General features: G+C 51.4%; 1 protein-coding gene and 2 pseudogenes across 1 annotated transcript in view; 2 read left to right on the forward strand and 1 right to left on the reverse strand.

The window, feature by feature from the left end:
• The window catches only part of LOC127474815 (zinc finger protein 208-like), a 1,262,639-nt pseudogene that overhangs the window by 697,459 nt on the left and 542,507 nt on the right, over positions 1–22,673 (forward strand).
• LOC127474817 (zinc finger protein 850-like) overlaps positions 1–22,673 on the reverse strand; it is a 594,864-nt pseudogene that overhangs the window by 322,697 nt on the left and 249,494 nt on the right.
• The window catches only part of LOC127475002 (B-cell antigen receptor complex-associated protein alpha chain-like), a 249,560-nt gene that overhangs the window by 31,606 nt on the left and 195,281 nt on the right, over positions 1–22,673 (forward strand). The gene's annotated exons all lie outside the window — the stretch shown is intronic.

The raw sequence follows: 22,673 nt of genomic DNA on the forward strand, positions 1-22,673 counted from the left end.
GATTCTTTGTAATGTCACGGAATCAAGTGGCACCGTGACACTGCAGGGCCTCATGGAACCAAAGGAATGCAGGGACACTGTGGAATCTCATGGAACCAAGGGACCATTGTGACATGTGGAGTCTCTTTGGAACAAAAGGAACCCTGAGACATCTCAGAACCTCGTGGAACCAAGGGGCCACTGTGCCTGCCCAGAACTCCATGGAATCAAGCAGAGCCGCTGCCTCCCCCCCGCCGCCGCACGGACCGGAGTCGCCGGCTCTGCCCCGCTTGGACACCTCTGGAGTCAGCGTGTTCTTGGGCAGCACAACTGATCTCAGACCAGAGAGTTTCCCACATTTTGCTCCTGTGCCAGGAGGGCTGTGCTGGGCAAGGATGAGGAGGCTGCAGAAAACAGTGGCACTGGGGAGGGGAGAGGAGCAGCTGGAGAGACCTTGTGCCTGCACAGACTGGGCAGGAGCTGCCCCAGGATGGCAGCTCTGAAGCACTTCCAGGATGTCCCTGTGAACAGGAGGGGAAGACTGGATCTGAAAATGGAACCTGGAAAGCAGAGAGCAGGAGTGTCATGGTGACACTGCAGGGGAGTTCCAGCCCTGCAGCAAGGTCACAGAAGAATTGACCCAATACATGCACTGCCCTCAGAAGATCCCACAGCATTCGGGAGATGCTGTAAAGTAGCCCAGTTCTGCTTCAGAAGTTCCCAGGGCCTGTCCCTGCCTGTGCTCCAAGGGCTTCCAGCCCACAGGACTGTGCTCAGAGAGCACTCAGGCCTTACAGCGAGAAAGGGGCTCAGGAGGACAGTGTGGAAGTGAAAGAGAGCAGCTCTGGAAAGACCAAGCACTGCTGCTCCCTGGCAGTGCTGCTGGGCTGGGATTATTGTCCCCTCCTCGTTTGCAAATACCCCCTGTCCTGCAGTGTGCTGTCCTTTAGGAACATCTAAGAAGAAGGGTCTTGGACAAAGAAGGCACTGCAGGGTCCTTTATTTTGTTTAAATACTCAGAGAGCACAATTCATCATTTATACATCTCTGGGTCCAATTCAATGGGTAGACACTAAATTAGAAGGCAGATGCATAATAATATTTCATTGAACAGGAAATTATTGCCAGGAGAACATGATGACCTGCAAGAAAAACCTGAGCAGGAAGGCTGGACCATAAAGGAGTCCCATTCTGAATGCTACACCCCAGAAAACAGGCACTTTATTGCTCCTGAAAAGCATCCAGTCATCATTTTCCTCAGGGCATCTTTGAGCTCCTGATTCTTCAGGCTGTAAATGAAGGGGTTTAGTGCTGGAGGCACCACTGAGTACAAAACTGATAGTGCCAGATCCAGAGATGGGGAGGAGATGAAGGAGGGCTTGAGGTTGGAAAATGTGCCAGTGCTGAGGAACAAGGAGGCCACGGTCAGGTGAGGGAGGCACGTGGAAAAGGTTTTGTGCCGTCCCTGCTGAGAGGGGATCCTCAGCACAGCCCTGAAGATCTGAACATAGGAGAAAACAATGAAAATAAAACAACCAAATCCTAAAGAGATAGTAAAAGAGAGAAGGCCAATTTCCCTGAGGTAGCCTGAGCGTGAGGAGAGCTTGAGGATGTGTGGGATTTCACAGAAGAACTGGCCCAGGGCATTGCCCTGGCACAGGGACAGGGAAAATGTATTGACTGTGTGCAGCAGAGAATAGAGAAAGCCAGTGGCCCAGGCAGCTGCTGCCATGTGGGCACAAGCTCTGCTGCCCAGGAGGGTCCCGTAGTGCAGGGGTTTGCAGATGGCAACGTAGCGGTCGTAGCACATGACGGTGAGGAGGGAATACTCTGATGAAATGAAGAACAGAAAGAAAAAAACTGCAGCACATCCCATGTAGGAGATGGTTGTGGTGTCCCAGAGGGAATTGTGCATGGCTTTGGGGACAGTGGTGCAGATGCAGCCCAGGTCTGTGAGGGAGAGGTTGAGCAGGAAGAAGCCCATGGGGGTGTGCAGGTGGTGGTCACAGGCTACGGCGCTGAGGATGAGGCCGTTGACCAGGAGGGCAGCCAGGGAGATGGCCAGGAAGAGCCAGAAGTGCAGGAGCTGCAGCTCCCGCCTGTCTGCGAATGCCAGGAGGAGGAAGTGGGTGAGGGAGCTGCTGTTGCACATTTGCTGTTCTTTAGCACAGGGTCTGTTCTGAAAAGGAAAAGAAAGCGAACAATTAAGACAGCCCCCTCTCAGCAAAGCCAGTGCAGTTTTCAGGGAAATCCCCTCCAAGTCAAGGCATTTCTTTTCTCTGGTTTGTGCTCTCTGAGGGTGCTGTGAGGAGCAGGAACTCTGCCCATGTGCTGCCAAGGACTCAGCTTTGCTCTACTGCAGTGCAGACATGGAGCTGGTTTGGGACAGCTCTCATGATCACAGGGGATGTAACATGGAACACAGTTTTGATAGAAAAGTTCAATTCCTGTGCTGTTGTCTTGGAGCAATTTGGGCTGCAGAAGGGAGGCACAGTGTATCCTTAAAATAATTTTGACTGGGTTTTTTGTCTACGGTCATAACACCTGGGGTGTGTTTTTTCAGGGTAAAATTTTTCTGATGACAAATCTGACGAGTGCTGAGACAGGACAGGCAGAAGGGCTGAGCTCTCTGTTGCTTATTGCAGAGCCAGGAGAGCTGCAGGGCCTCTCAGCCTGTTTCCCATCTGCCCTGCACTTTCCCTTGGGTGCCTTGAAGATGACTTCACACACAGATTCATCTTTAAAAAACCCACCAAGATCTGTGCTGAGAGCAGGGCAGCGCTGCTTGAAAGGGCAGGTCTGTGAAGTGCCCCCTGTGCCAGCCCAGAGGTGCAGCTGTGCTGGACAGAGCAGGACAGGAGCCCTTCCCCAGAGAAGGCAAGGGCTGGCACAGGCGAGTGCCCACCCCCAAGGGAAGGCTCAGCACTGCCCAGGATCCTGTGCTCATTTCTGAGACTGCCTGAAATATTCATCTCTGAGAGTAAAAGAGTTGGAATTTCAGTGCAGCCTCCTGACCTGAGAGAACAATGTCTCTGCTACAATGCCTAAGCAGGAAACACACCTCAGGACTAATTCCTTTCCTGTAGCCCCTTTCTTTTGTGAGCTTTGCAAAAACTTCTCCATTCAATATGGTGTAGTGGTGTGGAGCTGTGAGCAGGTCTGACCCTGCAACAGGAAGACATGGAAAAGATCCTCCCTCACCTGCCAGGTTTGCTCCTTGCCCACAGCCCTTGTGCCCCAGCCCTGGCAGCAGCTCCCCGGGCTGGCTGAGAGCTGCCCCTGGCAGGCAGCAGAGTCCCTGCCCAGCACAGCACCCTGGGCTGCAGGACCCTGCTCTGCCCCACAGCCCTGGGCACCCCTGGCTGCACCCCTGGCTTCACAGCTCTTCCAAACTGCCCCAAAACAACCCCTGCTCACCCATCCCATCAGCTGGGGCTGGGCCAGCTTTAGGAGATGCCTCCAGGAGCTGCCCCTGCACTGCCCTGCAGCCACAGACTCACCATGTGCAGCCCTGCCAAGATTCCTCCTGCAGGGAGCTCTCAGCCATCCTACCAGTGCTGAGCCCCTTGAAGCTCTGTCTGTGCCCTGCTGGTGTCCCTGAGCTGCCCTGGCAGTGCCCTCAGCCCTGCTGGGCTGTGCAGAGGAGCTGCTCACCAGCAGAGCTGTCTCTTTGAAGTTCTTCTGGGTTGCCAGGAGCTCCCTGTGTGCCAGGAGCCCGACCCAGCTCAGCAGCACAGCAACAGCCCTGAGGCATTTCATGACCCTCAGGTGGTTTGTAGTTGTTTACATGAGACTCAGTCCCTGAGAGGAAGTTCAAACAACTTCTCAAGAAGTCAAAGTGAGATTGAAACACTAAAGTTTCTTTTAGTGCTAATGAGTCTCACTGAGGGACACAACTGAGAACTTGTCCCCAGGTTCCAGTTAGAGCAGAGAAGTGCAGACAGTGATGACAAGGATGGACAAGCAAGGGAAAGGTGGTTCTAATGCTGAACAAACCTTGACTTGTTTTCTTTTAATCCAAAGAACCAAGCCCTGACCCCCAGCCCCTGGGAAGGCAGATCCTGTCCCTGCCTCATTCCTCAGGGCTCTTCCTGGGGCACTGGGATGTGGGATGTGCAATGCCAAGGGCAGGACCATGGGGTGGCACCTGCCAGGCTGCTGAGCAGGGACAAGGAGGCCATGAGGCCCCAGGGCTGCAAGGGCCACTCCCCTCCTCCTGGCATCAGGGGCACAGACAGCAGCCATGGCCAAAGGCCTGCAGAAGGTGGCTCTGTCAGGGCCTTTCAGCTTCTCCCCATGCCTGTCTCCTCTCCAGCCCAGGCTGTCCTACGGTGTCCATGCCCTGCCCCTTTCCCTGCAGGCTGTCGTCATCCCCCCGGCTGCCCCACCTGGCTGGCACCTTCCTGCACTGACATCTCTGCGTCCTCCCTGGCTCTTCCTGCACACACAAAGCCTTGGGCTCATCCAGACTCCTTCTTTGTGACATATTGCGCCACAACACTGACCTCAGAGGGAAATTTCTTACTTCTTGTCACCAGTCTAGGCCACCCCAGCTGCCCTTGGTGGCACTAGTTCTTTCTTAGGCTGTTTTCTGACAGGAAGAAAAGCTCCACCAGCTCTCACACCCCCCTTCCAGACCTCTCAGGCTACTCTTCTACTGTCCTCAATCTTCACACCCCTGACCCCTGAGTCCTCAGCCTCTATATACGGGTCATGTGCTTGAGGCCCCTGATTCCTTCCTGGGAGATTTCTGGAACCTCTCCAAGGTTTTGGAAGATGACAATAGAGTGCTCTGATCCCAGGAAACACAGAGGGACACTTTTTTCCAAGGGTTGTCTTGGCAGAATGAGGCACAATCTCTTTAAACTTTCTGGCACAAGGGAGCTCTGAGCTCTGGGTACGGAGGGAGGTCCAAGTGCCAACCACTGGAGTGGGAGCTACAAATCATCAGGGCTTGTGTTCTTTGGAGGGCCAGACACTGGTGAGAGTGGGGTGTGTGTGCACATGGAAGGACTTGAAGGGCACAATGAACTGTCTCAAAACACTGTCAAAGCAGGAAAATCCCATAAGGCACCACAACACATAAGCACTGGTGGCAAACAGGAAGGCCTTTAATTCCAAGGCCTAAAGGGAGGTGAAGCTTTGGAAGTAGCCCACAGGACAGAATTGCACTGTGCAGAGTGTGGGAAAGAGTAGAGAGCCCCAACAGGAAGCCAGGGCTGGTAAGGCAGGTCTGGGGAACCCATCCAGACAAAGATTCCCACCTGCAGACTGGAAGCACACCGGGCGAAACTCCCACTGTGGCAAGCTGTGGGAAAGGAAGCAAGTCCTTGTAGATGTGCCAGCCCAAGCTGTGGGAACAGCATCTACCCCCCTGAATACCCAGGGCTTGGGCTGTATAAAAGTGATAGCCCAGAAGCACAACTTGGGGACCCTCCACCGAGCAGAGCAGGGTGAAGAAGGACCGGTGGGAGCCTCAGGGATCTCCATGGTGTGATACATTTACTTCAGCTCTGTCTCTCTCTGACTGGCTTCCCACCACGCCCTTCTTCTCTCTCTCTCTTTTTCTTTCTTTCTTTCTTTCTCTGTCCCTCCTATTTACTGTTAAATCAAACCTAGACTGCTGACTTTGGCACATGGTCTCCTTTGCAGCTGAATTTGGGCAGACACATCTTTTCATAATGGGAACCTGAGAGTATCCATGAGGTTTTACAGTGTGGGAATGGCCACTGGATTCCATGAGGTTCCACAGAGTCACAGGGTCCATTTGGCTTCGTAAGGCTCTGCAGTGTGATAATGGACTCTTGATTCCATGGGTTTGCAAAATGTCTCAGGACTCCTTTGGTTCTAGGAGGCCCCACATATCACAGTGGCCCCTTGATTCTATGAGGGCCCGAAATGTCTCAGGGCTCCCTTGGTTCCATGAGGCCTTTCATGACACAATGAATCCTTGGTTCCATGAGGTTCCACACTGTCCCAGCATTCCCTTGATTTCATGAGGCCCTGCAGTGTCACAGTGGCCTCTTAATTCCTCGAGTTTTCACATTGTCACAATGCTCCCTTGGTTCCATGAGATTGCCCAGTGTCCCAGGGTTCCTTTGGCTCCAGAAGGCCCTACAGTGTCACAATGGCCCCTTTACTCCAGGAGGTTCCACAGTGTCCTTGCTGGAACACACAGGGTTGTAATGTTGTCACCCCTGCAGAGCTGCCTCCAGCTCTGGGCTCCAGCACAGGAAGGGCATGGACCTGTTGGAGTGAGTCCAGAGGGGATCAGCAAGAGGATCAGAGGGATGGAGCAGCTCTGCTATGAGGAAAGGTTGAGAGAATTAGGATTGTTCAGGTTGAAGAAAAGAAGGCTTTGGGATGACCTAATTGTGGCCTTCCAGTGCCTGAAGGGAACCAACAAGAAAGATGGAGAGAGACTTTGGAGAAGGGCCTGGAGTGACAGGACAAGGGGAATGGCTTCACACTGAGAGAGGGAAGGGTTAGATGGGATATTAGGAAGAATTTCTGGACTGTGATGGTAGTGAGATCCTGGCACAGGTTGCTCAGAGAAGTTCTGGCTGCCCCATCCCTGGAAGTGTTCAAGACCAGGTTGGATGGGGCTCTGAGCTCTGAGTCTAGTGGAAGGTGTCCCTGCCCATGGCAGGGGGTTGGACTGAGATGCTCTTTAAGGTCCCTTCCAACCCAAACCATTCCATGATTCTGTGACTGGTGGGGGATGTGGTGGTCGGAGCCGACGGGCACAGAGACCCCAAAATGATGGAGTTTTCCATTCTGGGTGGAGGAAGGAGGGGGCAGAAGAACTGACACCCTGGATTGCTGGTGGTCAGAGTTTGTCCTGTTTGGGAGACTGACTGATCTGGGTGTGAGTGTGGATGTGCTGGAGGGCAGGAAGGCTCTGCAGAGGGATCTGGACAGGCTGGATCAATAAGGCCAAGTGTCAGGGCCTGCCCTTGGGTCCCAACAACCCCCTGGAACGTTCCAGGCTGGGGGCAGAGGGGCTGGAGAGCTGCTCAGCAGGAAGGGACTTGGGGGTGCTGCTTGACAGGGGCTGGATATGAGGCAGAGTGTGCCCAGGGGGGCAAGAAGGCCAAGGGCATCGTGGCCTTTGTGGAGAAGAGTGTGGCCAGCAGGAGCAGAGAACTGATTGCCCCTCTGTGCTGGGCACTGGGGAGGCCCCACCTGGAGTGCTGTGTCCAGTTCTGGCCCCTCAGTGCCAAAAGGCCCTTGAGGGGCTGGAGCGTGTCCAGAGAAGGGACCGGAGCTGGGGAAGGCTCTGGAAAACATGTCTGCTGAGGGACGGCTGAGGGAACTGGGTTGGTTGAGTGTGGAGAAGGGGAGGCTCAGGGGGACAAATAGCTCTCTACAAGGCTATTTGTGAAGTGGCTTGTTATTTTTATAATCTGTGTATATAGATACATATGCCTTGTATTTCTGGAAAATAAATCCATTTCATTCAATGTCCCATTTCACCAGTGAGAACCTGCATTAAACTTTGATTTTATTTTGTACTTACTGAGTTTGTAGCATTAATGGTTGGGGATCTTGTAGAACTCACATTTGACAACAGTAACAGCAGGAACAGGAGACTTCACGTATTTGTAGAGGAGATTTTTGGGGCCTGTTTCTTGGTTTTGGGAACACAAAGGCTGATGCTTGGCAAGGATAGAATATTGTTATTGTAGTGTAGGTCACATCTTTATGAATTGATGGATGTCCTGCAGCAAACAGGGCTGATGTGCAAATGTGTGTGTCAGTGTGTTCTGGAACTTGGTTGTGTAACTGTCTGATGGGATCTGTGAGAACTAAGAGTTGGTGTTTAGAAATGATCTCATCATACCTGAAGAACAACAGAGCATATCTGAAATCCCATGGGAATTTTCACCTTAGATGGTCAAACCCACAGATATTGCACAGTCTGTCACAATGAAGGCAAGACCAGTCTGATGATAATGAGGGGACTGAGCCTGTGAGACCCAGGACTTGTGTTCCTGATGTTAAATCCTGAAATGTCTAAAGCTGAAACTTTTAACTGACCTGCTCTTCAAAAAATAGCAAAATTAAAGATTAAAATTAAACCCCGCAGTGTCAGGAGCAGATCTTGGCTGACCTGCATGTTCCATGCTAAATACAAAATTGAGCACTTCAGTCATAATGGTCTGCACCTTTCCTGGATTGCCCTGATGCTGTTTGTGCTGAACAGGCATTACAATAAAGGCAGTTTTACCTGTCCCTTGTTTACTTTTCTGAGCTCTTTGGAGCTGTCTTTTCTTGTAAGAGCAATATATGGTTATCTGTGTTTGTCTGGTGGTAATTTCTCCAGGGATTTGTGTACAGGACGGGGCCTGAATTTCTTGGGTGGTTTGCACAGGTTCTTTGATAACACATTCCCTGGTGATACTTGAAAGTTTTTTATAAAATGTCTTTTGTAGCATATGCTGTCATCTCTAATGCTTGTTTGTTTGTTTGTTTTTCATTCAGGGATGAGACCTGTGTAATACTCACAGGCTAATGCTTGGTCCTTAGGATTTCTTTATTATTTTAAATTTTAATTTATTAGGATTTCTTTATTCTTTTTAATTTTAATTTATTAAGATTTCTTTATTCTTTTTAGATTTAAATTATTAGGATTTCTTTATTCTTTTTTATTTTAAATTATTAGAATTTCTTTATTCTTTTTTATTTTAATTTATTAGGATTTCTTTATTCTTTTTTATTTTAATTTATTAGGATTTCTTTATTATTTTTAATTTTAATTCAAGTGCTTTAGTATCCCATTTTCCCTGCAGATGTCTGGAGGAATTGATTTGCTCACTGTAAGCAAAATAGCTGCTCTTGGTTGAAGGGCTTGGTAAGTTGTTCTTCCTTAATAACATTTACTTTTTAGCTTTTTAAAAAGAGACCTTCACAAAGGTCTGGCTTTGCACAAAATGATCTGTAATACCAGGATGGTTTTCTGCCTGTTTGGTTTTATTTATTTTTAAATTAAACTGTGAGCTGATAGACTTCAGATCATTCCTCACATAGTCAAAAAACACAACATTGGCAGGCTTGAGTAGAAAAATTAAAATTAATAATTAATAATTAAAAAATTATTCATCTCTACTGGATGAATACAGGAACAGAATCTTTTCCAGTTTTCCTTAACTAAAAGGAATTTGGTCTTGACCTTTTGTTGTCCCTGCCACATTTTGTGACTTTGGACCAGTTTTATCACCAAGTTCAGTCCAGAAGCAAAAAAGTGGAATTCATGAATTGGAGGAATTCAGTTTTTAATGTGTGTCCATGAGCTTAGTTTTGATGCTTTTTGGCAAGTATTGAATCTCTTCTGCTCCTGGGCTCTGTGAGTTTTATTACTTGTTCCTTCAGAAGTCTTTAACTGTTTTTCCCACTGCAGGTCTGTGTAGAACAGCAGATTTCTTGCCATGTTTCTCCTTCCAGCTCTTCCTCAAAACTCTTCCTGTGCTATCCACTGACGCCTTTCTAGCCCCCAGTCATCTGCTCGAATCTCTAAAACATGTGACTCGTGTTCCATTTTTATATTCATCTTCACATGACTCCTGAATCTTTCTGGGTGCATTTTTGTTTGTTTTCTCACTGGGTTGTAAATGAGCTGTTGTCACATCTGGTTTCTTGGGTAGGACTTTGGCCTTTCAGTTAAACCCCGAGTAATTCTTCCCTCCTTTTCTGGTTTCTAATCCTTACCTAAAGGAAGGGGTTGAATGTGAAAGCCTTAATTTACTTAGTGAAACAGTTGTCTACAAAAGAAGTTGCTTCAAATACCAATTGCAAAAGCATCCAAATTTGTGGATCCTGAAAGATCCAGTATTGCCCTCTCTGGTTAGCACAGATAATGTTTAGTTGAAACACTGATGTTTATTTTCATTTTTTTTAAGAGAAGAGGGAAAATACTTGAAAACACTTTATTGAAGCTTTATTGAAGTTGACATACTTTGCTTAATGCAATAGAGTTTATTATTTCAAAATACCACCCAAAAAAGAGTGCATCTGTGAATAAAGTCACATCTTACCGGGAATTCCTCTCTAAATGTGAGAAACCTGGCAAACAGCCTTAGCTAAAAATACCCAAACCTACATGAGTTGTGCTTTGACTGCTGTGCTTACAGAACATCTGATGGTGATAAAATATAAATATGTAAAAAATGTTTAAATAAAATAAATGTTTAAATAAAATGGTATCCAAATAGAAATTCAAATTCCTATGCCTTATATATATATAAAAAATATAAATAAAAATATAAAAAATGTTTAAATAAAAAAAATTTTTAAATAAAATGGTACCCAAATATAAATTCAAATTCCTACGCCTTAAATATATAAAAAATATAAATACGTAAAAAATGCTTAAATAAAATAAATGTTTAAATAAAATAAATGTTTGAATAAAATGGTACCCAAATATAAATTCGAATTCCTACACCTTAAATACATTAAAAAACCATATAAATAAAGGTATAAAAAATGTTTAAATAAAATAAATGTTTGAATAAAATGGTATCCAAATATAAATTCAAATTCCTTTACCTTAAATATATTAAAAAATATAAATATATAAAAAATGTTTAAATAAAATAAATGTTCAAATAAAATGGTATTCAGCAAAAAACTGAAGAGAAAACCTTTGTAAATTTTGTTTCAGAATCGCTGCCTTGAACCTTGGGTCGAGGTTGGGAATGGTTGGTCTCCCTTGGCAGGGAGGGTCAGTACTCTTTGTCATTCTGACATGACTGCCCAGGTCCCTGATTTTATCGTGGCCAAAATACGGGGCTTGGAAACCAAAGCAGGAGCTGGTAGAGAACAGCAGCTTGAAAAATGGGCTGATGCCTAATTGATGTGGCAGAAGGAATGAAAGACTCGTGACAGCTAAGAAAAAAATTGGGCTTTTCAGTGCCTACCTCAGGTTAGGATGACTGCCTGTGTCTTAGTGGAGGAAGATGTTTTTGTAACTTTATTGAAACTTGTTAGTAAAATGTGCCTGAATTCCTAAGGAAACAACCACTGTGAAATCTTTAAAACCAAATGGAGATTTCCAAAGTGTAGAAGTTGATATTAATATTTTGGCCATTCCTGTGGCATCTTTTTGCTGTATGAATAACTTTGATAACAAGAACATGTCCTTAATTATAACACATTATCAGGTCTGTTTACTGCTAATTATTTTACAAGGTTGAGAGAAGAGTTTAAGATGAAAGTTGTGGGGTTACTTGCAAAGTTTTTGGTACAACCGATGCAGTTGAACCTGGTGGGGAAATTTGCCCTTAAATTGGATTTGGCAGATCTCAGGAGTGTCTAAGGCAGAGGCCAACCCAACTGGAAAGAGCCTTTCAAGGGTGACTAAGATGTAACTAAATTACCTTTTTGGGAGGTGGGGAAAGCTGATGTCAGTAATTAAATTTCCTTATGTTAAGCTTGGTAAAAATATAATAATATATAAATATTAAAATTATTTTAATGGTCTTATTTATGGGGTTTTCACTGTGCTTATGTTAGTACTTCTGAGTGTTTGACTGTGACAAAAATGGACAGCTTTGTGGTTTGTTTTTTTTTATTTTTCATGTTTTGTTACTTTGGTCAAGGCATTAACATTAAAACATCATTCAAAATTTTAATTAATCTTCAAACACCAAAATAGATTTGAAATGAGGTTAATGAGAACAGTGGGGGGAAAAAACCACCCGAGCCCAAAAGCAAAACAATCCCAAAACCTGTTTATTTTTCCATTGCATTTTAAACAAGGAAGGTTTGTAGAGCAGCAGAAAACAGGACACGTGGGCAGGTGTGAAAGTCAACCTGGGGCTTGTTGCACTGGTTCCAGTGCTCTTTGCTTCAGTGTAACTGGTCATTTTGAGATGAGACTGGGGAAACTGGGCTGCCAGGGCAGAGACCACTGGCTGGCCCCATTGGTTTTTGCTGGGCAGTGGGTAATTTCTGCCTCACTGGTCAGAACCAGCCCACGGTTATCAGGGAATGGGGTAGTGGTGAATTTGGCTTTCAGACTAAACTGAGGTAAAACTTAAACATATTCAAAAGAATAAATTGATGTTGGAGTTCAGATACTCAAAAATGTCAGTCCTACGGTCGAAGCTCTTCCCGCAGTCGGGGCACTGGTAGGGCTTCCCTTATCAGTGCATCTGTTGGTGTCTGGTCAAGTTAGAGCTGTGGGTGAAGCTCTTCCCACACTCCCCACACTTGTAGGGCCTCTCCCCGGTGTGGATGCGCCGGTGAATGACGAGGGTGGAGTTCCAGTTGAAGCCCTTCCCGCAGTCGGTGCAGCGGAAGGGCCTCTCATCTGTGTGTGTCCGCTCATGCGTGAGGAGATTGGAGCTGGTCTGAAACCTCTTCCCACATTCCGAGCACTTGTACGGACGTTCCCCAGTGTGGATGCGCTGGTGTTGGATCAGGCTGGAACAGTCCCTGAAGCTTCTCCCACATTCTCCACATGTGCAGGGCCGTACCCCAGTGTGGATGCGCTGGTGTCGGATCAGGGTGGAGCTTAGCCTGAAGCTCTTCCCACATTCCCTACACCTGTAGGGTCGTTCCCCAGTGTGGATTTGCTGGTGTCGGAGCAGGTCACAGCTGTCCCTGAAGCTCTTCCCACATTCCAAGCACCTGAAGGGCTTCTCCCTGCTGGGAGGCTGATCAGGGACCACCAGCTCAGAGCTCACCCTCAAGCTCCTGCCACCTTCCCGGCACAGGCTGGCTCTTTCCTCCTCAGAGCACCCTGGGATGGATTTGGAGCCCCTCCTGCGGGGGGATCTCCGGCCCTTTTCCTCCCCGCTGCCTTCCTGCGCCGGGGAGCCCTTCAAAACGGCCTCTCCCACCAGGGTCTCACGGGGGGATTTGTCCTCCGGGCTCTCCCTCCTCAGCTTGGGGCCTGGGGCAGGAAGCAAGAAGGACAGGCAGGGGATTTGCCTCCGGCCCACAGGGAAGGCCAAGGACATCCCCCCAGCTCCGGCCCCGGCAGGACGGCGGCGCCAGCGGGGTTGTCCTGCAGCCGGGGCCATGCTGGGCTGACAGAGCCAGCACAACACCCGCCCAAAGGGACACTGACTTCCTCCTCACCTGCCTGGGGGGCCCAAGGCATCTTCCTCTTCCTCCCAGCCTCCTCCTCCATCCGCCCAAGCTTTGGGAAGGACAAATCCTGATGGGGGGGGAAAACAAGGGCTGAGCATTTGGGTTTGGGGGTTCCTCCTACCAAAGTCCATCTCTAGAACTCACCAGGCATCCTGTGACCATAAAAACCTCCAAACCACCAAGATTCAGCCTAAAGAAACCCAAACCACCAAGATTCAGGCAAAAAACCCATCAGAAATAGCAAGATGACTTTTATCCCCCCCAAACTGCAAAAAGTTGCGACTCAGGTAAAAAATATTCCAAAATATGAAGATTAGCCCAAAACATCTCTCCCAGAAGTTACCCCTTCTCTGGTTTCCCCCCTATGGGGTACAGAGAGTCTCCCCTGTCTGGGATGCTGGGAGTTTTGGGGGTCCCAAGGGTCCCTTCTCCTCTGACTCACTTTCAGGTGCCACATTCCCTGATATTCCCCCTCTCCAGATTCTCCACTTTGTTGTCCCAGGGATCCCAGGGGTCCCCACTGTCCAGGCTTCCCCTTCTCCATGCTCCCCCTTTCAGGTTCCTGGGGGTCCCAGGGCTCCTCCCTCTCTGTGCTCCCCCCTCCAGGCTCCCGGGGGTCCCCCAGCTCCGCCATCTCCCCGCTCCGCCCTCCACACTCGGCAGCTCCCGGGCTCCACACCCACCCCCGGCACTCCCGGGGGGCCCCAAACCCGCTGTGTCCCCCCCGCCGGCACCGGGCTGACAATGGAGCCGGCGGGGCCTGACCCAGCAACACCAACCCCCACCGTGGGGGGGACCCGCATCCCCCCACCCACCGCCGGGGCTCTGCCCCCAACCCAGCCCGGCACCCCCAAAAAACACCTCCTGCCCACCCCCAAGAGCCCCCAAGGGCACAGCCCTGCACAAGGGCCGGCTGTGCCCAAGGCAACCAAACAGCCCCACAGGTGGGGGGACACCAGAGGCTGCCCCAGGGCAATGAGATCAGGGAGTGGATCGGGCCCCCTGACATGTGGGCAGGCTCTGGGTTCAGCCTGACCAGGGGCAATTTGGCACCAACAGCACGGCCCCGACCACTGGCTCGGCACAGGGGGCCCGAGCTCCCCCCTCTCCAGGCTCTCAGGGCTCTTGCACCTCTCCCCTCTCTCCAGCCTCCCCCTACTCTCCAGGGATCAAGGCATGGGGACACAGAGGGACCCCCACGGCAACCCCACTCCTGCTCTCCCGCATCCCCTTAGCTCACCTCTCCCATCCCTTTCCTGGGCTGTTCCCTGGTGTGGATGCGCTGGTGTCCGATCAGGTGGGAGCTCTGTCTGAAGCACTTTCCACAATCCTCACATATGTATGGACGTTCCCCACTGTGGATGTGCTGGTGGCTGAGGAGGTGGGAGCTCTTCCTGAAGCTCTTCCCACATTCCAGGCACTTGTAGGGCCGTTCCCCAGTGTGGATGCGACGGTGGGAGTGGAGGGTGGAGTTGTCAGTGAAGCTCTTCCCACATTCCCCACACTTGTAGGGCCGTTCCCCAGTGTGGATATGCTGGTGGATGTGGAGGTTGGAGCTCTGCCTGAAGTTCTTCCCGCATTCCCCACACGTGTAGGGCCGTTCCCCACTGTGGATGTGCTGGTGTCTGAGAAGGCTGGTGCTCTGGCTGAAGCTCTTCCCACATTCCAAGCACTTGAAGGGTTTCTCCCTGCTGGGAGGCTGATCAGGGACCACCAGGTCAGAGCTCCCCCTCAAGCTCCGGCCGCCTTCCCGGCACAGGCTGGCTCTTTCCTCCTCAGAGCACCCTGGGCTGGCTTTGGAGCCCCTCCTGCGGGGGGATCTCCGGCCCTTTTCCTCCCCGCTGCCTTCCTGCGCCGGGGAGCCCTTCAAAACGGCCTCTCCCACCAGGCTCTCACGGGGGGATTTGTCCTCCGGGCTCTCCCTCCTCACCTCGGGGCCTGGGGCAGGAAGCAAGAAGGACAGGCAGGGGATTTGCCTCCGGCCCACAGGGAAGGCCAAGGACATCCCCCCAACTCCGGCCCCGGCAGGACGGCGGCGCCAGCGGGGTTGTCCTGCAGCCGGGGCCATGCTGGGCTGACAGAGCCAGCACAACACCCGCCCAAAGGGACACTGACTTCCTCCTCACCTGCCTGGGGGGCCCAAGGCATCTTCCTCTTCCTCGCAGCCTCCTCCTCCATCCGCCCAAGCTTTGGGAAGGACAAATCCTGATGGGGGGGAAAACAAGGGCTGAGCGCGTTGGCTTGGGGGTTCCTCCTCCCCAAGTCCATCTCTAGAACTCACCGGGCATCCTGTGACCATAAAAACCTCCAAAACACCAAGATTCAGCCCAGAAAAACCCAAACCACCCAGATTCAGGAAAAAAACTGCACAGAAATAGCAAGATGAACTCCATCCAAAAAGTAAAATGCTAAGGTTCAGCCAAAAAATACTCCAAACTATGAACATTCAGCCCAAAAAACTCTCACAGGAATTCCCCCTCTCTGGTCTCTCCTCTGTGGGGTTTGGAGGGTCTCCTGTGTCTGGGATGCTGGGTCCCACTTAGGAACACTGAGAGTGTTGGGGGTCCTAAGGGTTCCTTCTCCTCTGACTCTCACCTTCAGGGTACCACGTTCCTAAACATTCCCCCTCTCCAGGTTCTCCACTTCATTGTCCCAGTGATCCCAGGGGTCCCCACTGTCCAGGCTTCCCCTTCTCCATCCCCCCTTTCAGGCCCAGGGGGTCCCGGGGCTCCTCCCTCTCCGTGCTCCCCCCTCCAGGCTCCCGGGGGTCCCCCAGCTCCAGCATCGCCCCGCTCTGCCTTCAACAAGTGCCAGCTGTGCCCAAGGAAACCAAACAGCTCCACAGGCGTTGGCTGGGGGGATGTGAGGGCTGGGCCTGCTCAGCACAGCCCCGGCCTCGTGCCCAGCGCCTCTTTCCTGCCCCACACAAGAGCTTCCCGGCCCCCCCAGGGCTCCCCTGCTGCTGCCTCTGCTCCTGGCCCTGCCTTTGCTGCTCCCTTGGCTGGGGCAGCGGCTGCAGGGGGGGATGGCAGCAGCTTCAGCTCCACGGCACTTCCTGGGGGGAGCTCAGCCCGGGGGGACGGGCAGGGACCTGATGGGGATGGACAGGGGCCCAGCAGGGACAGCCAGGGCCTGCAGGGGAAGGCACAGGGACAACCTGGACCCCCACACTGCCAGGGCTGTCTCTGCTCCTCCTTGCAGGCTCTGTGGCCAGGCACAGTTTGTGTTCCTGGGTGCCCACATTCTCAGCACTTGGAGACGCTCAAATCAGCGCCCGCAGCTCTGCAGCAAAGCCCCAGCTCACCTGGCACACAGGGGATGGACACAGCACCTGCTCGGGGATGGGTACCTTTGCCTCTTCCCCACCACAGGGTTCTCCTTCCTCAGCAGCACATCTGCCTTGCACTTATTCTCAGCCTCACCTCAGGGACAGCTCTGGGCTCACCTCCGCGCCACTTCTCAGCCTCACCTCAGGGCCTGGGCTCAAGGACAGGAACCTGCAGGGAGGGGACATCAGGTGCAAGCTGAGGGCTGCCTGCTTGCACTGGCCTCTGGGCTTCTTTCTCCTTCTACAACCAGCCCACAACTCAGCCTGCTTTTCTAACACCACACATTTACAGACTAACCTTGGAGATAGATATGGACAGACATCTCTATCACCCTGGGGATGGAGCCTCAAGCATGTGCTGCCATAGGAATGGCAATCACAGAATCACAGAATCAGCCACGTTGGAAAAGACCTCCGAGATCATCAAGTCCAACCCTGGATCCAACCCCGCTGTGCTTCCCAGACCATGGCACTGAGGCCACATCCACTCTCACCTTCAACACCTCCAGGGACGCTGACTCCACCCCCTCCCTGCCCAGCCCATTCCAAGGCCTGATTACTCTCTCTGCAAAAAATTCCTTCCTAATATCCAACCTAAACCTCCCCTGGCACAGGTCCAGACCCAGCCCTCTTGTCCTACTGCTGCTTCCTGGCAGAACAGCCCCAGCCCCACCTGGCTCCAACCTCCTGGCAGGGACTTGCAGACAGTCAGGAGGTCTCCCCTGAGCCTCCTCTTCTCCAGCCTCAACACCCCCAGCTCCCTCAGCCTCTCCTCAAACCATCTGTGCTCTACTCCCTTCCCCAGCCTCATTGCTCTTCTCTGTACATGCTCCAGGCCAGGATCCATTGGCCCTCTTGGCCACCTGGCCACCCTCTGCCTCCTCTTCAGCTCCCTGTCCATCCCCACTCCCAGCTCCCTTTCTGCCTGCCTGCTCTCCAGACACTCTGGCCCCAGCCCAGGGGGCTGACGGGGCTTCTTGTGGCCAAAGGGCAGGACCCGGCCCTTGGCCTGCTGGAACCTCATCCCCTTGCAATCAGCCCATGGATCCAGCTGGGCCAGGTCCCTCTGCAGAGCCCTCCTGCCTTCCAGCACATCAACACACCCCCAGCTTGGGGTCACCTGCACATTTGCTGATGAAATGCCTGGTTCTGCAGCAGCTGCAGATGCTCAAGGGGCAGCAGGACCAAGTCAGGGGCCTGGGAGGGCCTGGGGGGCTTTGGGGTATGGGAGGGTCCTGGGGGAGCTGGGGAGGGGCTTTTGGGATTGGGGGGACAGACCAGTACAGACCAGGACAGACCAGCACAGACCAGGACAGACCAGTACCTCCTCACTGCTCCCCAGATCTCTCCTGGAGCTGGGCCACCTTGTTCTGGAACACCTGAGCCCCCCCCAGTGCCCCCAGTACAGCCCAGTGCCCCCAGTACAGCCCACTGTGCTCCTGTCCCAGGGTGCAAGGTGATCCCTCTTAGAGGGGGGTTGGAAGGGATTTGAGGTGGGGACTTGGGGAGATTTGGGGGGATCTGGGGAGGCGGTTCAATGGGGACTTGGGGGGTTTTGAGGGGCTTTGTGTGAATTTGGGGGAGTTAAAAGGGTCTTGGGGGCATTGGGGGGTCAAAAGTATCTGGGGGGGAGGGGATTAAAGGAAAAAAAGGGGAGTTGGGGGACATTTGAGGGGGTTAATGGGGCCTAGAAGGGGAGAGGAGGGCCTGCACCAAGAGCAGGTGAGTCCTGAGATCCCACTCGTGTCCCCAAGACCCTTTCGGTGTCCCCAGTTCCCCCCTTGGCATCCCCAATTCCACTGTCCCCAAACCCCATCCCTGGTGTCCCCAACCCTCCATCTCACTCCAGGAGCCCCCCCGGACCCTCTGACCAAAAACACTCCTCCCCCCCCTCACAGAAAGGTCAAGGACATCTGGGGACATGTTGGGAACAGTTGGGAGGCTTTGGGGGGCACTGGGGGATTACTGGGGGATACTGGGACACACTGGGGGGAACCAGGGGGCACTGGGAGGGACTGGGGGGTTACTGGGGGATTACCAGGACACACAGGGGGACACTGGGAGGTTACTGGGCCATACTGGGGGTTACTGGGTGCTCACTGTAGGATCACTGGGCCTTACTGGGGGGCAGTGGGAAGTCACTGGGACACACTGGCTGGTCACTGAGAGGGTTACTGGGCTATACTGAGGGTCACTGGGATATACTGGAGCACTGGGATCCCCTTACCCAGATGTGGTACATCCCCCTCCCCAGATTTTTGGGGGCACCAACAGGACCCCTCCCCTGGGAGCTGGGGGACCCCCTGAACCCCACAGCTGGGCTTTAGGGGACCCCCGGGCCCCCTTCCCTCTGGGGTCTCTGTGTGCTGAGTTTTGGGGGTCTCTGAGGCTCAGGGGGGGAATTGGGATCCTCTTTCCCTGAGGTCAGTCCACCGACACAGAGACCCCATAAAATTTCCTCAAAACCCCTGAAATCCCCTCAGAAATCCACCTCTGGACCCATCAAAACCTCCTTAAAGACCCCACAAATACCCTCAGAGACCTCATCCCCCTCCAGGACCCCCTAAACCCTCTCAGTGACCTGCAAAACCCACTTGGGACCCCCCAGGTCCTTTCAGGGACCCCAAAAACCCCCTCAGGGACCCTCAAAACCGTCTGGGACTTCTGAAATCCCTCTAGAAACCCAGAAAACTCCTTCAAAGACACCCCCTGCAAGCCCCCCAGGACCTCCCAATTCCCTCGGAGACTCCAAAACTCCCTCAGGGATTCCCAAACCCCTTCAGGGACCTTCAACCACCTCCCTAAGTCCCCTCAGGAAACCAAATCCCCTCAGAGACCCTCAAGAACCTCCTCAGGGACCCCTAAAAGCCCCCAAGGGACCCCAAAACCACAGAACAGCAGAAAAGCTTTCTGTAAAGGAAGAGAGCAGAAAATCTGAGGAGGAAAAATTGAAGCAAAGCAATAAAATCATCCTGGCCCTTGCAGTTTTTCCTTCACCTTTTTCTCACTTTTCCTTTTTTTAGGGTTATTTTTTTCGTTGGGTGGTTCTGATTTTTTTTTCCGAGGGACTTTCTCGGCAATCGAATCGAACATCCGGGTTCTTGGGAGGCCCCCGGGCCCCGCGGTCCCTGAGACGGTTCCAAGGCCCTGCGCTCTGCCTCTCGGGAACCCCCGAACCTCCGCGCTAAACCCTCCCGAGCCCTCCAGCCTTTCCCCCCACAGCCGCGCTCCCCGCAGCCCCCGAGGGGATCCCCAGACCCCGCTCTCCCGCACCCCCCGCCAGCTCTCACAGACAAAGGCAGGACCCGCCGCCATCACCGATTCCCGGAAGTCAACACGGCGCTCTGCGCGCGCACCGCATTCAAGGAGCACCGCCACAGCCAATCAGCGCGCGGCCACGCCCCCGAACGCCATCGCCGCGCCTGCGCTTTGCGCGGGGCACCATGGGAGTTGTAGTCCTTGCGGCGGATCAGAGCGGCCATTTGCACGTGAGTGGAGTGAGGATAATACTTTTTTGGTTTTATTGTTTTTCTGTCTTTTTTTCCCTTCTCTTTTCTCTTTCTTTTTTCCTTTCCGTTTTTCTTTCTACTTCCTTTTTTCTCCCTTTTTTCTTTCTCTTTTTCTTTTTTTCTCTTTTTTCTTTCTTTTTTATTATTTGTCTCATTTTTTTCATGTTTTTTCTGTCTTTTTTTCTCTTTTTTCTCCTTTTTCTCTTTTTCCTCCCTTTTTTTCTTCGTATGGCCTTTTTGTCTTTTTTTTTTCTTTTTTCTTTTTTTTTACATTGTTTTCTATCAGTTGTATTTGCAAGGAAGATTTAAACACAGACCAAAACAATCTCCAGGTACAAATCCCATGACAAGAGATAATCTGCCATTGTTCCAGGTCCAAGAGGATTCCCAAGATCACAAACACTGAGATTTGAAGGGTGCCCACACAAAAAACAGCTTTCCCTGCTTTTTCCACTGGTAAAGCAAGTGTGGAAGGGGCACTTGGCCCCAGGCAAGATGCTTTTACAGCCACTTTAAGCAACACAAAGTGGATCTGGCTGGCAAATGGGATTATGCCCATTCTTTCAAGGAGGATTTGAAGAGTACACTGAGGGGAAACATTGAGGGCCATTTCTTCATCTACTGAAGGGATGAGAAGAGGGGGGAGCAGGTGCTGTGGCCCCAGAGCTTCTCTCTGCTTTGGGGACACTTCTGTGTTTTCCTCTGTCCATTGAATTCCCAACAAAGAAGGAAAAAACTACAGGAACTCCAGTCTGGAGTGGCCAGGACATGTGGAAGTAGGGGAATTTTTCTTCCCAGCTGGGATTGAGAGTGCAATTTCACACTCCTTTGGAGAGCATTGACTAAGACATCCCATTTCTGCCCAGGGATCTTCCAGGGGGAACTCAATCCGGGCTCTGGGCAGGTCCCTGCAGGGGCAGCAGCTTCCTCTGCACATCTGAGGGGATAAAGCTGCTCTAACCCTGCACTCCAACTACTCCACAGCAATTTAGGACCTCTGAGGACAGTTCCCCACTGTATCCACCCCAGTAGAGACCTGAACACATCCCGTGGGCACTGTGTGACCACCCCTGGCATTAACACCCTGCTGGAATGAAGACACTGACTGTAAAGACACTTGTCTACCTGGAAATCTCAACTTTCTTTGCTACTATACAGCAATAACATTTTCTATTCATATTGCAGAGACAGACTTAACAAATAGAATTGCATATATTGTGCTTTAGAAATTAAAATGCATTCCAAAGTCATGCAATGCTAAACAACGAAAGTCTTGAACCCTCCCCCCCAAACCAGCCCCACTTTCTGGTTTCAAAACCAGCCCACTTCCTCACTCTCTTCACAAAGGGAGAAACTCTCTCTTTCCACCTCTGAAACAAAAATTCCCTCCCCAAAAGTGATCAGAAAGAGTCTACTTAGGCACTACTGCAAATGGAAGTTGTCTAATAACCATTCCTTCTAACTCAGGAAGGGGAGGAGGTGAAGAAAGTCACAACAAATGTTTGGATTCCTTCCTCTTTGACGTCTTCCCTTCCCTATCTGATGCTCTGGGACATGTGCAGGGGGGTCAGCATCTCTTCAGAGATGGCTCCTTTCACATCAGAGCCCCTCAAATTGGCTTCCTGGAGGTCACAACCTGCTGGGTCACAATTCTGAAGGGGAAAAGAAGAAGAAGTGTCAATGGAATGCACCCAGAACTCTGTTCAAAGCTTTACTGGAAGTCCATTTACCTGAACTCCATTGGAGTCTGAAGCTGGAGAGGTCAGCCAAAAGCCACCAATCCCCCCAATTACCAGCTGACTAGAGGAGAGAAAGGAATAGGATGGAAAATGAATCCCAACTCACTTCCAAATCAGTTCCTGCCAACGTTGCTCCCCTGAGGTTTCAGTTCTTTAGTTTGGTGTTTCTCAGCGTTGCAACTTGGAGGTTCATTCCTGTCATCTGACTGCCCTCCATGGCCACTCCTTTCAGGCTGGCACCTGGAACACACACAGAAAGGGGTTCTGTGAGGAAAACCAGTCAGAAACACAGCAGCTGCACACTGGTGCTGCCTCAGAGCTGTGTGAATTGGAGGAGGACAAGGGGATTTGGGGCTGAGATGGTCACAGACTCAGTGCAGCCCTTGTGGGCCCTTCTCAGGGTTGGACAAACCACAGCTGGACCTTTTCTGGGCCATAGAAATGCACAAACACAGGCTTCAGTTGGCACAGATTGACAAGGCAAAAGCTTCTCACCTTCCAGATTAGACTTAAGGCCTGATGGGTCCTCAGAGTTGCAGCCTTTCAGGGACGCTCCCTCTGCGTTGGAGCGCAGCATCTTCACCCCTGGCAGGTTGGCACACTGGCACAGACAGGAGTCACTGAGAGCCAGAGGAACAACACCAAAGACAATCAAGAAGACACTTTTAATTTCTGCTTTGGGAGTCAATCCCATTAAATCATTACTGGGAGGAAGTGTAAAAGCTTTGGGAACCAGAACAACTCTAGAATATATTTAAGAACTCGATGTTTTACACCCCTCTGTTTGTTCCAGCTCCTCTCTGTTAACACAAGCCCAGCCTTCCCAAGCTGCAGCAGCTCTTCCATCCAGCACAGAGCCTGACAGGTCAGCCCTCTCCAGGCTGGCACAGCACAGGCTGGCACGGGCCAGGTTGCAGCGGCTCAGATTGGCCACCTTGAAGTTGATGCAGCAAAGATCCAGGTGGGAAAGATCCACTCCACTGAAAGTGAGACCCTGGAAATCCCAAGGAATAAACCCCC

The sequence above is a fragment of the Manacus candei genome, unplaced genomic scaffold, assembly GCF_025592945.1.
Source record: "Manacus candei isolate 608988 ecotype Guabito, Panama unplaced genomic scaffold, ASM2559294v1 h1tg000045l, whole genome shotgun sequence".
Taxonomy (NCBI): domain Eukaryota; kingdom Metazoa; phylum Chordata; class Aves; order Passeriformes; family Pipridae; genus Manacus; species Manacus candei.